The sequence below is a fragment of the Lissotriton helveticus genome, chromosome 11 (genome assembly GCF_964261635.1).
Source record: "Lissotriton helveticus chromosome 11, aLisHel1.1, whole genome shotgun sequence".
In the NCBI taxonomy this organism is placed as follows: Eukaryota; Metazoa; Chordata; class Amphibia; order Caudata; family Salamandridae; genus Lissotriton; species Lissotriton helveticus.
Window position 1 is genome coordinate 632,107,907 of NC_136072.1, and position 12,097 is coordinate 632,120,003.

Sequence of the window (12,097 nt, forward strand, 5' to 3'; positions counted from 1 at the left end):
ACACGGAGGCAGGAATTGAGAATAGCAGATGTGACATCACAGAGTTGAACCCTGGCCCCAGTCTCACCCCCTCAGCAGCCTCCACATTGCTGTGGAGGTGCTTCAGGCAGAGCTAACTAAGCATAGCTGCCAAGTTTTGAGTTTTAATATGCGTGACATTCCTATGTTTTCGGAGTGCTAAATGTGGCATTCCAATGCCACGTGTGACACTTTGACTCGCACTTAATTCTGAGTAGAACGACGCAGTTATGTCGATGTGATGAAAGGAATATTAGAAAGAGTCCCTTTTGTGCAACACAACGGTTTATTAACCGTCACAAAACTATCCAGAATATAAAGTAACGTTGGTCAGCAAGGAGGGACTTGAAGGCATTTGTCACCCAAGTCATGGGGCCATTTGGCATCTCTGAAATGGACTTTTCGCCTCCCTTTCAAATATCCCCCCCAGATTTCTCTCGTTTATTTACGCAAACACTAATTTATCAGTAGCAGAACTTGCAATCTGTTACTTTAGTCCAAACGAAGTGACCGAAGACTGCATTCAACGAGCACATTTTACTGTTATCTGAGTGCTCAGGAGTGGACTGGGCGAACCATTTGTCAGTGACTTCACCTGCCAGTACATAATCAAATAATATCACTTTATTGAAGTCAAATAGGTGGAAGACATGGAAGGGCCCAGTAGGATTGCAACTTGTGACCTAGATTGACAGTTCTTCCCAGCAAGGGATCCATCTACCTTTTCATAAATGGATATTATGGCAGCAAATCTCTCAAACAGAATATCTTCGCCACCAAATGTGACTCAATCAGCCTGCCTTACAATACATCTCCTTGAAACAGACACCAATACATTGAGAACAAGCATTGGCATAGCCAATAGGTCTCGCCTTTGGGACCTTATAAGTGTTTAGCCATGCAACAGTTGATGTTGTTGCAGTAACGATATTGTGCTGCATAACTAAATACTTATAAGGTCCCAAAGGCGAGACCTATTGGCTATGCCAATATTAGTTTATTCTTCTTTCTTTCTCTACCCCCTCTGCCCCCACCCCGCCCCTGCTTGCACCACTGCCCCGCCACTCTACTCAAAGCCGGCCACTACTGTGTGCTTTGTCTCTAATTTGCTCGAGTGAAGGTCAGACTGCTGTTTATGAACGAAAACTTTGCACTGGCCTCCCGCACTTTGTAATGTATGTATGTGAAGCTTGCACTGCTACTCTCCCTGCTGCCCAGGTCTATCGGGCACAGCTGCTGCCTGCACTGTATCGTCTCTTGGTATGTATGCCCATGTACTCACGTGCAGTGGTTGTTCTAGGGAGTGAGAAATATTTCCCTCACTTTGCCTGGCCTGTGTATGATGGAGGTGTGCACTGCTGGCGACCACTGCCAAGTCTTTGATTTCAGTAGCGGACTGCTGCAGGGGGCTGTGGGGGGCTGAGTTGTGCTTTTGCTCGCAGGCCCTGCCTTTCAGCATCAGTGACGGAGTTTTCAGGCACTAGGGATGGCGAGATGGGGCATTTCTCTCTGGGTGAAATATCCCCATTTGGAATTGTAACTAGGTACGCAACAGCAAAAACAGCTAGAGAAAAAGAGTTCCAGGATGTAGGTGGGACACCAGGGTGGTCACAGAAGAAGAGGCACTGTTAAGGGGAACTGAGGAAGGAGTTAGAAGGAGAAGGGCCATGGCATTCAACAACAACGGGTTCAAATATGTTCTCTCAATGTTTCAAGCTTTATTACAAATGTCACAAAAAGATGTTAATATTTCACTTCTGTTCTTGGATTTTCATCACAATAAAATACACTGAACATAATCTTCACAAAAGTCATTTACAAAAGTTTAAGCTATTGCCATTATAAATTAAAATCACTTTTATTTGAGTATTAATTATTTTAAAAAATTAAAAGCCATTGTAATTTGTAATATCAATACATCTAAGTCACGTAAATACAAAACGTGTTGCATTACAAATGCTATAGGTGTCACATTTGCGAAAGTTATAACTATTGGCATTGTAAATGACAAAGCTATTAATTTAGCTATTTTCAAAACCAACACATAAATAAAAAAATTGTCATTTACAAGACCAATAGCTCAAACTTTCCTAATGCGAGACCTATTGCATTGCAAATGCTTGTTTTGTATGCAGATGTCTGAAAGCGAAGCGCCAACAACATAATGACAGAATATTTTCTTAGTATGACAGGACCAGATCAAAAGGGTTTAGCTGAGAGATGACTAATAGACTAGTTATGGTATATGCACAAGATATCTTAGACATGGATAAAGTTAGAGACTAATGGACAAGTTTTAAAATAGAACGGGGAGAGAGATTTAAGGTTGCCAGAGCAGGTCTTTGATGGGCACATACCTGTGTGCTACGGTCTCAAATGGTTTGGGACTAGGATAGAACATAATGAAAGATGAAACTATGCATGCATAAAGCAAGGCAACATAGAAGGAAGCATAAATAAGCACAAAGAAGCACAGAGCATAGCGCCCCAAGTGCATAACCAAGTAGGAATTAAGAACCTCATCTACAGGATCACCAAAAACATTAGAAAAGGTGTAACAACATGTTAGGGGATGTCCTCTAGGGAAAGAACTCGGACGCGTGTCAGCTGACATTTTTAATGCTCCGTTTTGCTCAATGCCAGCTCCGTCTCCAGGCCTGGTGGTTGAAAAAAGGGCCTCCGTATTATTTTAATGTACCCAATGCATTTTGTTTGGAACAAGCTACAATGCAACATCGTCTAGAGTAGGGAACGTCATCATGTGTCTCAAGAGCTGCCTGGAGCTTGCAAGGTGCTGTCAAGCAGCTCTTTGACAGAGAGTCTAGCCTAATAAATAATTCAGTTAGAAGTTTAGTGGCTCTACTTACTGAAGCGGAGGAACCACCACTTAGTTGCAGACCCTTGAAGTGGCAGACACTCAAACCATGGCAAAGCCCAGTGATCAAGCACAAACACACACCATTGTTTATATATCACTATGAAGACTGGCCATTGACCGTAATGAAGTGTGTAATTACTATTCTAACTCAACGCAAGCCTTGCTAGTAGGGTAGGTTATAAAGCACACCGAAGCAAGTCAAACAGCACTTTTAGTTTTTTTTATGCACTCTCTCGAAAGTACCTAAAAACACTATGGGGACCAGTCCTCATAATGCAACGGTCCTCACAAAGATAGTGTTTGTCTGGTTCTGTCAAGGTTATCCCATGCTTAGAGGACCGAACCGGTTCTCACTGGGTGGATTTTATACACACACAAAATGTGGCTATTAGCACAGTGTCAGCAACATGAATAAACACAATGCAACAAACTGATTGTTCATAAAGGTGACCCTGTATTATTAGTAAGACTGTGTAGGGCAGAAGAGCATACTAACCCAAAGCAGAGTGGATTTCTCAGAATTTACTGAAAATGACAAACTGGTGACCTTTCTGTTGTGGTAGCCATTGTAAAAGGTATTTGTTAGTAGTGCAGGGTGTTTTTATGGCTCACAAGTAGCTCTCATTATACTAGAGGTTGGAGACTTCTGGTCTAGAGCACTTAAATCCTCATTTACAGGGACTTGGTGTAGGGCAGCGCAGAAAGTCAGCTTGCTGCGCTGCTCTGCGCCAAAGAGAAAGGGCAGGAATGCACAGTATTTATGCAATACAGTGCCTTCCTGTGCTTACCCCCTGCGCTGGTGCCATTTTGGCAGACTAGCGCCAATACAGGCACCCTTGCACCATGGTGTAAGGGTGCCTATGTTGTTGGCAGGATTGTTTTTGTGCCGGAAGGGGCTCCTTCCGGCACAGAAACAATCCTAATAGACGTTTTGACTTTCTGTGTGTACTTCAGAAAGAGGAAAGAAATGAGAAGAACTAAAGTCATTTCATCCTTGTTACGCCTCACCTCGGGAGGCAAAAGGTTCTGGCACTTCCGCAGGCTTACATGCCCTAGTAAATCTGTGGATGTGTTCAAATCCATGTTGCATAGGAAAAGCCATTGCAACATGCATGGAATGCCTCCTGAGCACAGAGTAAGGCAACACAGCTATTTGCACTGCCTTCCCGTACTCCATGTCTATGGGCCCATTCAAAGCCATGCAAAGTGACTTTAGTTGGCCTCATAGATATTGTGATTTGCGCCGCCGAAGGGTCACAAAATGTGACGCTTCGGTCGCACAAGAGGCTTGTAAATATGCTCCTTTGTGTTCTGGCACACTGGGACAGGACAATAATCAAGAAAGTCCCAATTACAAGATCTGAAATATCTCTAGTATGGTATTACCGTCTGCTATAGTAGACATATAGGAGGCAGTAAAGAACCATTACCTAAAAATAGGTAATCAGATAATTTAAGAACACACATAAAAATACCTTATGATCCAAGATATACAAGAAAAAACGAAAAACGTCAGGGGAGCACCAGTAAATTGTAATACACTAAAAAAGCAATTATTAGTTAAAAACATCCAGTATTTATTATTAAAAAACACAAGGCATAGCCCAGTCGGCAAAACAATGACAACACAATATACAATTCATTTATAAAAAAAACAAAAAGTCGACGCAGCGTTTCGGTGCTTGTGTGGATATGACACCTTCTTCAGGTCGGTTTTTCTATACAGGAAAAATACATAAAATTAAAAACTACATATTATACAGGCTCTCCGCTGCTACTGACGTTAACAGTTTGCATTTATCCATTAAAAAAAGGCATTCTATAATATTTATCACAGCACAATGAAAATAGACGTGGGTTCATATTTCACAACCTTAAGACCAACTTTGTGTGCACTAATTCCATTTAAAACATTTATGTGTGATATTAAACTCCTATCACATCACGATGGGCTGACTCTCCTCTCAATAAATAATATTTCTATATCTTGAAGTATGTAGATAGTAAGAGATCGAAAACACATACCTCTAATCTCTAAGGACTAATCTTAGTCTTGATTAAAAACAGGAAAGACAAAGCTGCTTAATTATTTGCCCTGTAGTCTGATGTCGATTATAACTCTTTTAGACATCCACCTGTATCACAAAACACATTCAGTTTTTTTTCCTTAAAATAATCGTGTTCTCCGGTCTACCAATTAAACTATAAACCCTATTAACAACCATACCTGTAGTTAGGTTTTCAACAATACAAAGGAAGCTGTGCCAAAGGTGACCACCGTATCTGTGGGTGTTTAACAATTCAAAGGGACAGAGCTAGATAGACAGAAATACAAGGTTTTTGTTTAAAATAAAGAGTCTACTCGTTATCACCCAATCGTCTTTGTATAAAGTCAAAAATAGAATGAATTTGTCAATCTCTACCTTATTGTGAGGTCAAGGATACAGTCCAATCGTGGGGTCTGGCAGTCTTATAGAATCATACTGCAACTCGCTTCTTTTTGTTTAAAGACCGTAGTGTTCTTTGATTAACACTAGTCCAAGGATCTATGAATATAAATTATCATATTTAAGCTAAGTTTCTGTATTGTGCTTTATGGTCTTGTATATAGCTGTATAGAGCAATCTTTTCGAATTCTAACTAGTACCACGTCATAAATATTGTCTAACTTACGACAAAGGAATTCTCCCCCGGGTTTTCAAATTTAAATAAGTGACACCCAGTAAAGATTCTGTGCTTATACTAAAGCATCTGTCTGCCTAGGCGCTAAGCGTTTATATTGTGCATCGATACCATGAGATTTAAAAAAGGCAATGTAAGCGGCATAGTTAATGCCACACACCAAGACACATTTCTACTTGCAGAAATGTACTCTCTACCCGTTTAGGGCTAAGCTAGTACTGGAACGTCTGTGAGCGCTGAACTAGGCGTTTCCATTCTATGGCAGGACGGAGGCTCCGATTATGCTTACTCAATTTCTTTACTGACAAACAGCAGCCAATCAGAATGCAGTAAAGAAAACAACTACAATACCCAGAAACACAGGGTAACCATAGAGTATGATAAGGTATAAATAGGGTCATAGAGGTGAACACTTCCTCTTTCTTTGCTGCTTCGCAGCCAGTTAAGTGCTTTTACATTACTCGCTTTCAATTGTTACTGCGTTTACTTACCGCTTCATTGCTTTCATTATTGCCTTATTATTGATAATTGTTGTTGTGCTCTGTGCTTATTTCAGCGCTTGCCTTGCCGCTTTGTTGCGCTCGCTTTGTGCGTTGTGTCAAGGCGTCTTCAACCTTGACTCGGCTTCTGTGCCGATGCTTTGGGAGCGTGGGCGGCACCTCCCGACAGGGTTATATTCCTAACCCGGTCTTCTTGTGGAGCGGGAGCGGGGCTGAAGGGACGCGCGTCTCTCGCGCAACCCTTCTAGGCGGCAGCGACTGTTCGCGCATGCGCGCGGGTTTGTTTACACGTCTCTTCGAGCGTGTATTCTTTCAGACGCTGCCTGCGCCTCAGCCTCACAGAACTGGTGACTGGATTTCACTGCGCCCTTATTGCTGCCGCTTGAGCTCCTTGACGCCCACAAACATATTAAAGTTTGGGGGTTGCAAAATTTTTGACTAGGCTTTGCCTAGAGTGGAAAAAATTATTCTTTTTATTCTTTTGTTCGTGCAGGTCTGCTCCCTCCACATTCAATTCATTGTTTCTTCACAGAGTTCCTGTGTTTATCAGACTTGCGCTAGGGGTACCACTCCCCCAATTTAATTGGCTTTGCCTCTAAAGTCTTAACCTTCACTGGGCATTTTTTGGTTGACATTGTCGCCATGGCAGATTACTGCGACGAAGAAGGTTAGGGATATTATGAGGAGGAGGAATCCTCTACTTCATTTCATAATTTCATGGGTCAAGCGCTTTCTCAAGCAATTGCGCCTCTGAAAAAACATCTGGCAGATTATGCTGCGCAGCATGGCTGGGTGCCCCCTGCCTCTGGGCGTTCCAAAAAATCGCCAAAAAATCCACATTCCAGCCATTTTCAGAAACTTGCAAAAACCCTTTCTGCTCCTTCTGCAAAGAAGCGCAAGGTGTCCTCTCGTTCTGACCCTCCGTCTGACACGGATGACGATACGTCCTCTTCTTCTTCCTCCGAGCCTTCAAAGCCTCCTCCTTCCAAAAAATCACGGAAGGAGCATTTTGTTGACGCGCCTTCTTCCCCGCAATTGTTAACCTTCAATCCCTCTGACATTATCCACCCACATTCTTCTTCTTGGTTGCCTGCCCCTGAGGAGGCTCAATACATTCAGTCCCACATCCGTCACTCCTACGACAAGGATGTGAGAGCGCGTTTGCGCTCTGAGTGCCCACGTCCTGATTTACCAAGCAAGTTGGCCGCTACTCCTGATGTGGATCCTACAATGATCACTTACATGAGAAAATATTCAAAGGACCCTACCAAAGGCCTAGATAGATCGTGGCGTTTGTGCCAGGACAAACTTTTGGATCTCTTGGGCCCACTTACAAAAATTCTGAACTTGGCCTACCAAGCCAAAGAATCTGGTTCCATAATTGACCCCGATGATCTGGTCGGTTGGTCTCAGCGGGCTATCTGTATGCTTGGCAACGCTAACTGTGCCTTGTCCACTGAGCGCCGGCGCTCCATCCTAATGAAACTAGATCCAAGACTTACGGATTTGGCCTCTTCGGAGTCGGGCCCTATGGCCCAAGGTTTACTTTTTGGTACCCCCTTCCTGAAGGAATTGTCAAACTTTGTTTCCACCTTTAGTGGCCTTGACAAAGCCCAGTCTAATTTGATACGGGCTTTCCGGCCGGTTTTTGGCAGGGCCAGACGAAGGGGGCGTTCGTCCGGCCGTGGTTCCGACAATGCTCCCCAGCGAGGGAACAAGTCCCAACGTGGTGGTCAACAGCAATATTCCGCAAACAAGTCTTCCTTCTACCCCTCTAAGAGGAATAGAGGTCAACCTGGCAAAGGTGGATACTCCGGAGGTCATGGAGGACGACAAGACTCTTCCCCATCAGGTGAGCTTGATTTCAGCTTCAAATGTAATTTTGGGGGGCAGAATTCAATTTTTTCACGACAATTGGCGTTTGATCTCAAACGATGCCTGGATTCTGGAGACGGTGAAAGGGTACAAAATAGAATTTTACTCTCGCCCTCACCAAGATCTTCGGCCTCGCCCCCTTGTTTTTTCCCAACAAGATCAGGACTTCATCTCCGCGGAAGTCTCCTCTCTTTTGACAAAGGGAGCCATCACTCTTACTTCTCCTCATCCCCAAGGTTTCGTCAGCACTGTTTTTCTCGTGGAGAAAAAAGGGGGAGGATCTCGTTTAGTCCTCAATTTAAAGGACTTCAACGGCAATGTGGTTTATCGCCATTTCAAGATGGAGGGCATCCATCTTCTGCGAGACCTTCTTCAAGAAGGGGATTGGATGGTTCGTCTCGACCTAAAGGATGCTTATCTGTCAATACCGATTTATGCTCCTCATCGCAGATTCCTTCAGTTCCAACGGTTGGGCAGGTGGTACGAGTACAAGGTTCTTCCTTTCGGCCTGTCCTCCGCTCCGTGGTGCTTCACAAAGCTCCTTCGTCCAGTGATGGAGTCTTTGCGATCACGCGGAGTGCGTCTTATTGTCTATCTAGACGACATTCTCCTTTTGGCTCAATGTCCTGTTCTTCTGCAGTCTCACTTGCACTGGTCCATAGACCTTCTGCAATCCTTGGGTTTTCTTATCAATCCCCTGAAGTCCGACTTTTCTCCATCCCAATCGATGTCTTTCCTGGGTTTTCAGATAGACTCGGTCTCTTGTCAGCTTCTTCTTCCAGGTCAGAAGATAAGATCCATCAAGAGGGACTTGAGATCGTTTCTTTCTCAACAGACTGTCTCGCTCAGGTCAGTAGCCAGGATTGTAGGTCTCTTATCGTCTTCCATCCAAGCGATCTTTCCAGGACCTCTGCACTATCGGGCTCTTCAGCGCCTCAAAATCAGTCATTTGCAGAAGGGTCTTCGTTATTCAGATCACATCCTCCTCTCGGAGGATGCCAAGACAGAAATGAGGTGATTGTTGGACCACATGGATTCCTGGAACGGCCGGGCTCTGTTTGGGAGGACTCCTGATGTTGTGATAGAGTCCGATGCCAGCCTTTGGGGCTGGGGAGCCCGTTGCGGATCAGTGTCAACCGGGGGTCGTTGGTCACCGGAGGAATTGACCCTACACATTAATTGCCTGGAGCTACTGGTGGGCTCCTTTGCGATTCGGTGTCTCACCCCTCAGAAAACGAATTGTTGCATTCTTCTCCGAATGGACAATGTTTCGGCGGTTCGTTATGTGTACAAACTGGGGGGTACCAGATCCAAGCTTCTCTCGAAGATTGCGAAGGATTTTTGGCACCTTTGTCTGGAGCGCAAGATCACGATTATTGCAGAATACCTGCCGGGTTCTCGCAATCTGATCGCGGACTGGAACTCTCGTCACCTGAGAGATTTCAGCGATTGGAGACTCCATCCTCGTGTGTTCCGCAAGCTGTCCTGCTTTTGGGGGACTTGTCATCTGGATCTCTTTGCCTCCCGGCTCAACACCCAGCTTCCCCGATTCTACAGCTGGCGTCCGGATCCGGAGGCGCTAGCCACGGACGCATTTCTCCAGACGTGGCCTCGCCATCTGTGTTATGCATTCCCGCCGTTCCTCATGATTCCCCGGGTGCTGGCCCGAGCACGTCTATTCTTGTCGGAATTGATTCTAATCTCCCCTCTTTGGAGGGCTCAAGCGTGGTTTCCAGTTCTTCTGGAGATGAGCTGCTCGACGCCGCTTCTACTTCCTCACATGTGGAACCTCCTGTTGGATCCGCTTTGCGAGCCTCACCCACTGGTGCTGTCCGGTCAGCTCCTTCTGGTAGCATGGAGAATTTCGGGGGACGCTGGCAAATCCAGGGCTTATCGGGCGACGCTACCAGATTTATCAATGAGGCTTGGGCACCCAACACACACAAGCGTTATGCATCAAGTTGGAAGCGCTGGTGTGATTGGTGCTCACAGCGGTCGGTGGATCCTGTTTCAGCGGATCTTTCTTTAATTCTTAATTTTCTGGCGTCCCTAGCATCCTCTGGGCTAGCCTACAGAACAGTTAATAACTTCCGTTCTGCAATTTCTGCAGGCCATGTGCCTCTTGATGGTAAACCAGCGGGAGAACATCCCCTGATCTCTAAATTGTTACGGGGCATCCGGATGGTAAAACCTCCTTGTCCCAAGTATGTAGCCCTTTGGGATGTCTCAGTTGTTTTGCGTTTCCTGTCAGCCTGGCCTTCTAATTCTCTTTTGACACGCAAACAACTGTCAGCCAAGCTCACTATGCTTTTGTGCTTGGTCTCTTGCAAACGAGTTTCTGATGTGCGGGCCTTAGATTTCGCTGGTCGGTCTTTCTCTCCTGAAGGTGTTACCTTTATTATTTCAAGGAGGACTCAGTGTAATACGCCCTCAGTCTCTTACCCCTCTTTTCCCCACAATCCTCAGTTGTGTGTGGTTCAGTGTATTAAAGATTATGAGGTAAGTACGGCGCCTTTTCGACATGATTTACAAGGCCAATTGCTTATTGCATTGCAGAAACCTTACAAACCGGTAACTCCGGCTACTTTGGCACGTTGGTTACGTTGGCTCATGCATGAAGCGGGCATTGACATTTCTCTGTTTGGTGCTCATTCTGCTAGAGGAGCCATGGCTTCTAAAGCTTTCTCCATGGGTGCCAGCCTTCAAGACATCATGAAGGCTGCGGATTGGTCATCTGAAACTGTGTTTAAGACTTATTACTTTAAGCCTATTCTTGATGTTGCATCTGTTGTGGTGGCGAAGCTTTAAACAAGCATAATCGGAGCCTCCGTCCTGCCATAGAATGGAAAATTTGCTAACATTCGTGCCAAGAATTTTCAATTCTATTAAGGACAGGAGGCGAGGATTATCCCACCCTTATTTCATGATTGTCTTTATATAATGCATATTGCTTTTATACTGTATAACTCTGGTTCTTATTTATGAAATGTTTCCCTCCCTGTAATGATTACTATGTTCAACTTTTGGGGAACAGTTTTTACGGCCTCTGTCTCTTTCCCTCAGGCTCCGACCTTAAATGAGGTGTGCCGGGATTTTCTTCTCCTGATTGGTCTCTGCTGTTCCTCTGCTTCTTTGAAGTTCCTTCTCCACGTCAGCCGGACGATGACGATGACCTCTCCGGGGGACTCCTTTGATGGATTGTTTACCTTTTTGTTGATTTATTGACTATGGACAAAGAAAGAGGAAGTGTTCACCTCTATGACCCTATTTATACCTTATCATACTCTATGGTTACCCTGTGTTTCTGGGTATTGTAGTTGTTTTCTTTACTGCATTTTGATTGGCTGCTGTTTGTCAGTAAAGAAATTGAGTAAGCATAATCCTCGCCTCCTGTCCTTAATAGAATTGAAAATTCTTGGCACGAATGTTAGCAAATTTTCCATTGTGACACACCCTGCCAAAGGGGATATAGTTAACCCCTTCGGCGCTGATGACGAGCTCAGCTCGTCATCAGTTGCGCCGCTCGCACGCTGATGACGAGCTCAGCTCGTCATCTAACGCGGCCTTTGGGAAAAATCCACGTAGCGCAAAAATCGCCGCAGCGCGCATGCGGTTAAAATGGACCAAGAGTGATGACAGCGACGTGATCAATCCCACATTATGAGTGCATTACTAAGTGCAATTGGCACTGTCTCACCGATATTACCTAATAACTCCTCCCGGGTCTTTTAAACTCCTTTGGGAATTTTATGCGAAACTTGGACCTTGTAATTAATGTAGAGAAATCGCATGTGATGTTCGTGGGGAAAGGCAGGAACAACAACAAGACCCTCTCTTGTAATGGCTCAGTAATATCAAAAGTAAAAATCTTCACATATCTTGGGGTAGTGTTTGATGATCTGGGTAGCTGGGCCCCTCAAGTTACCAATAAAAGAGTGGCAGTGAAAAGGTCATCGGCTGCAATACTAGGCTTTGCGAAAAGATTGGGTGGGAAACCTCCTGAGGCAATTTTGGCGATATATAGAGCCAAAACAATAGCCATAGCCAGGTATGGGGCAGCAATCTGGGGCCATAAAGATTTATTTTTGATACAGAGACAGGAAAATAAATTTTTGCGATCTCTCCTGGGCCTCCCCCAATCCAC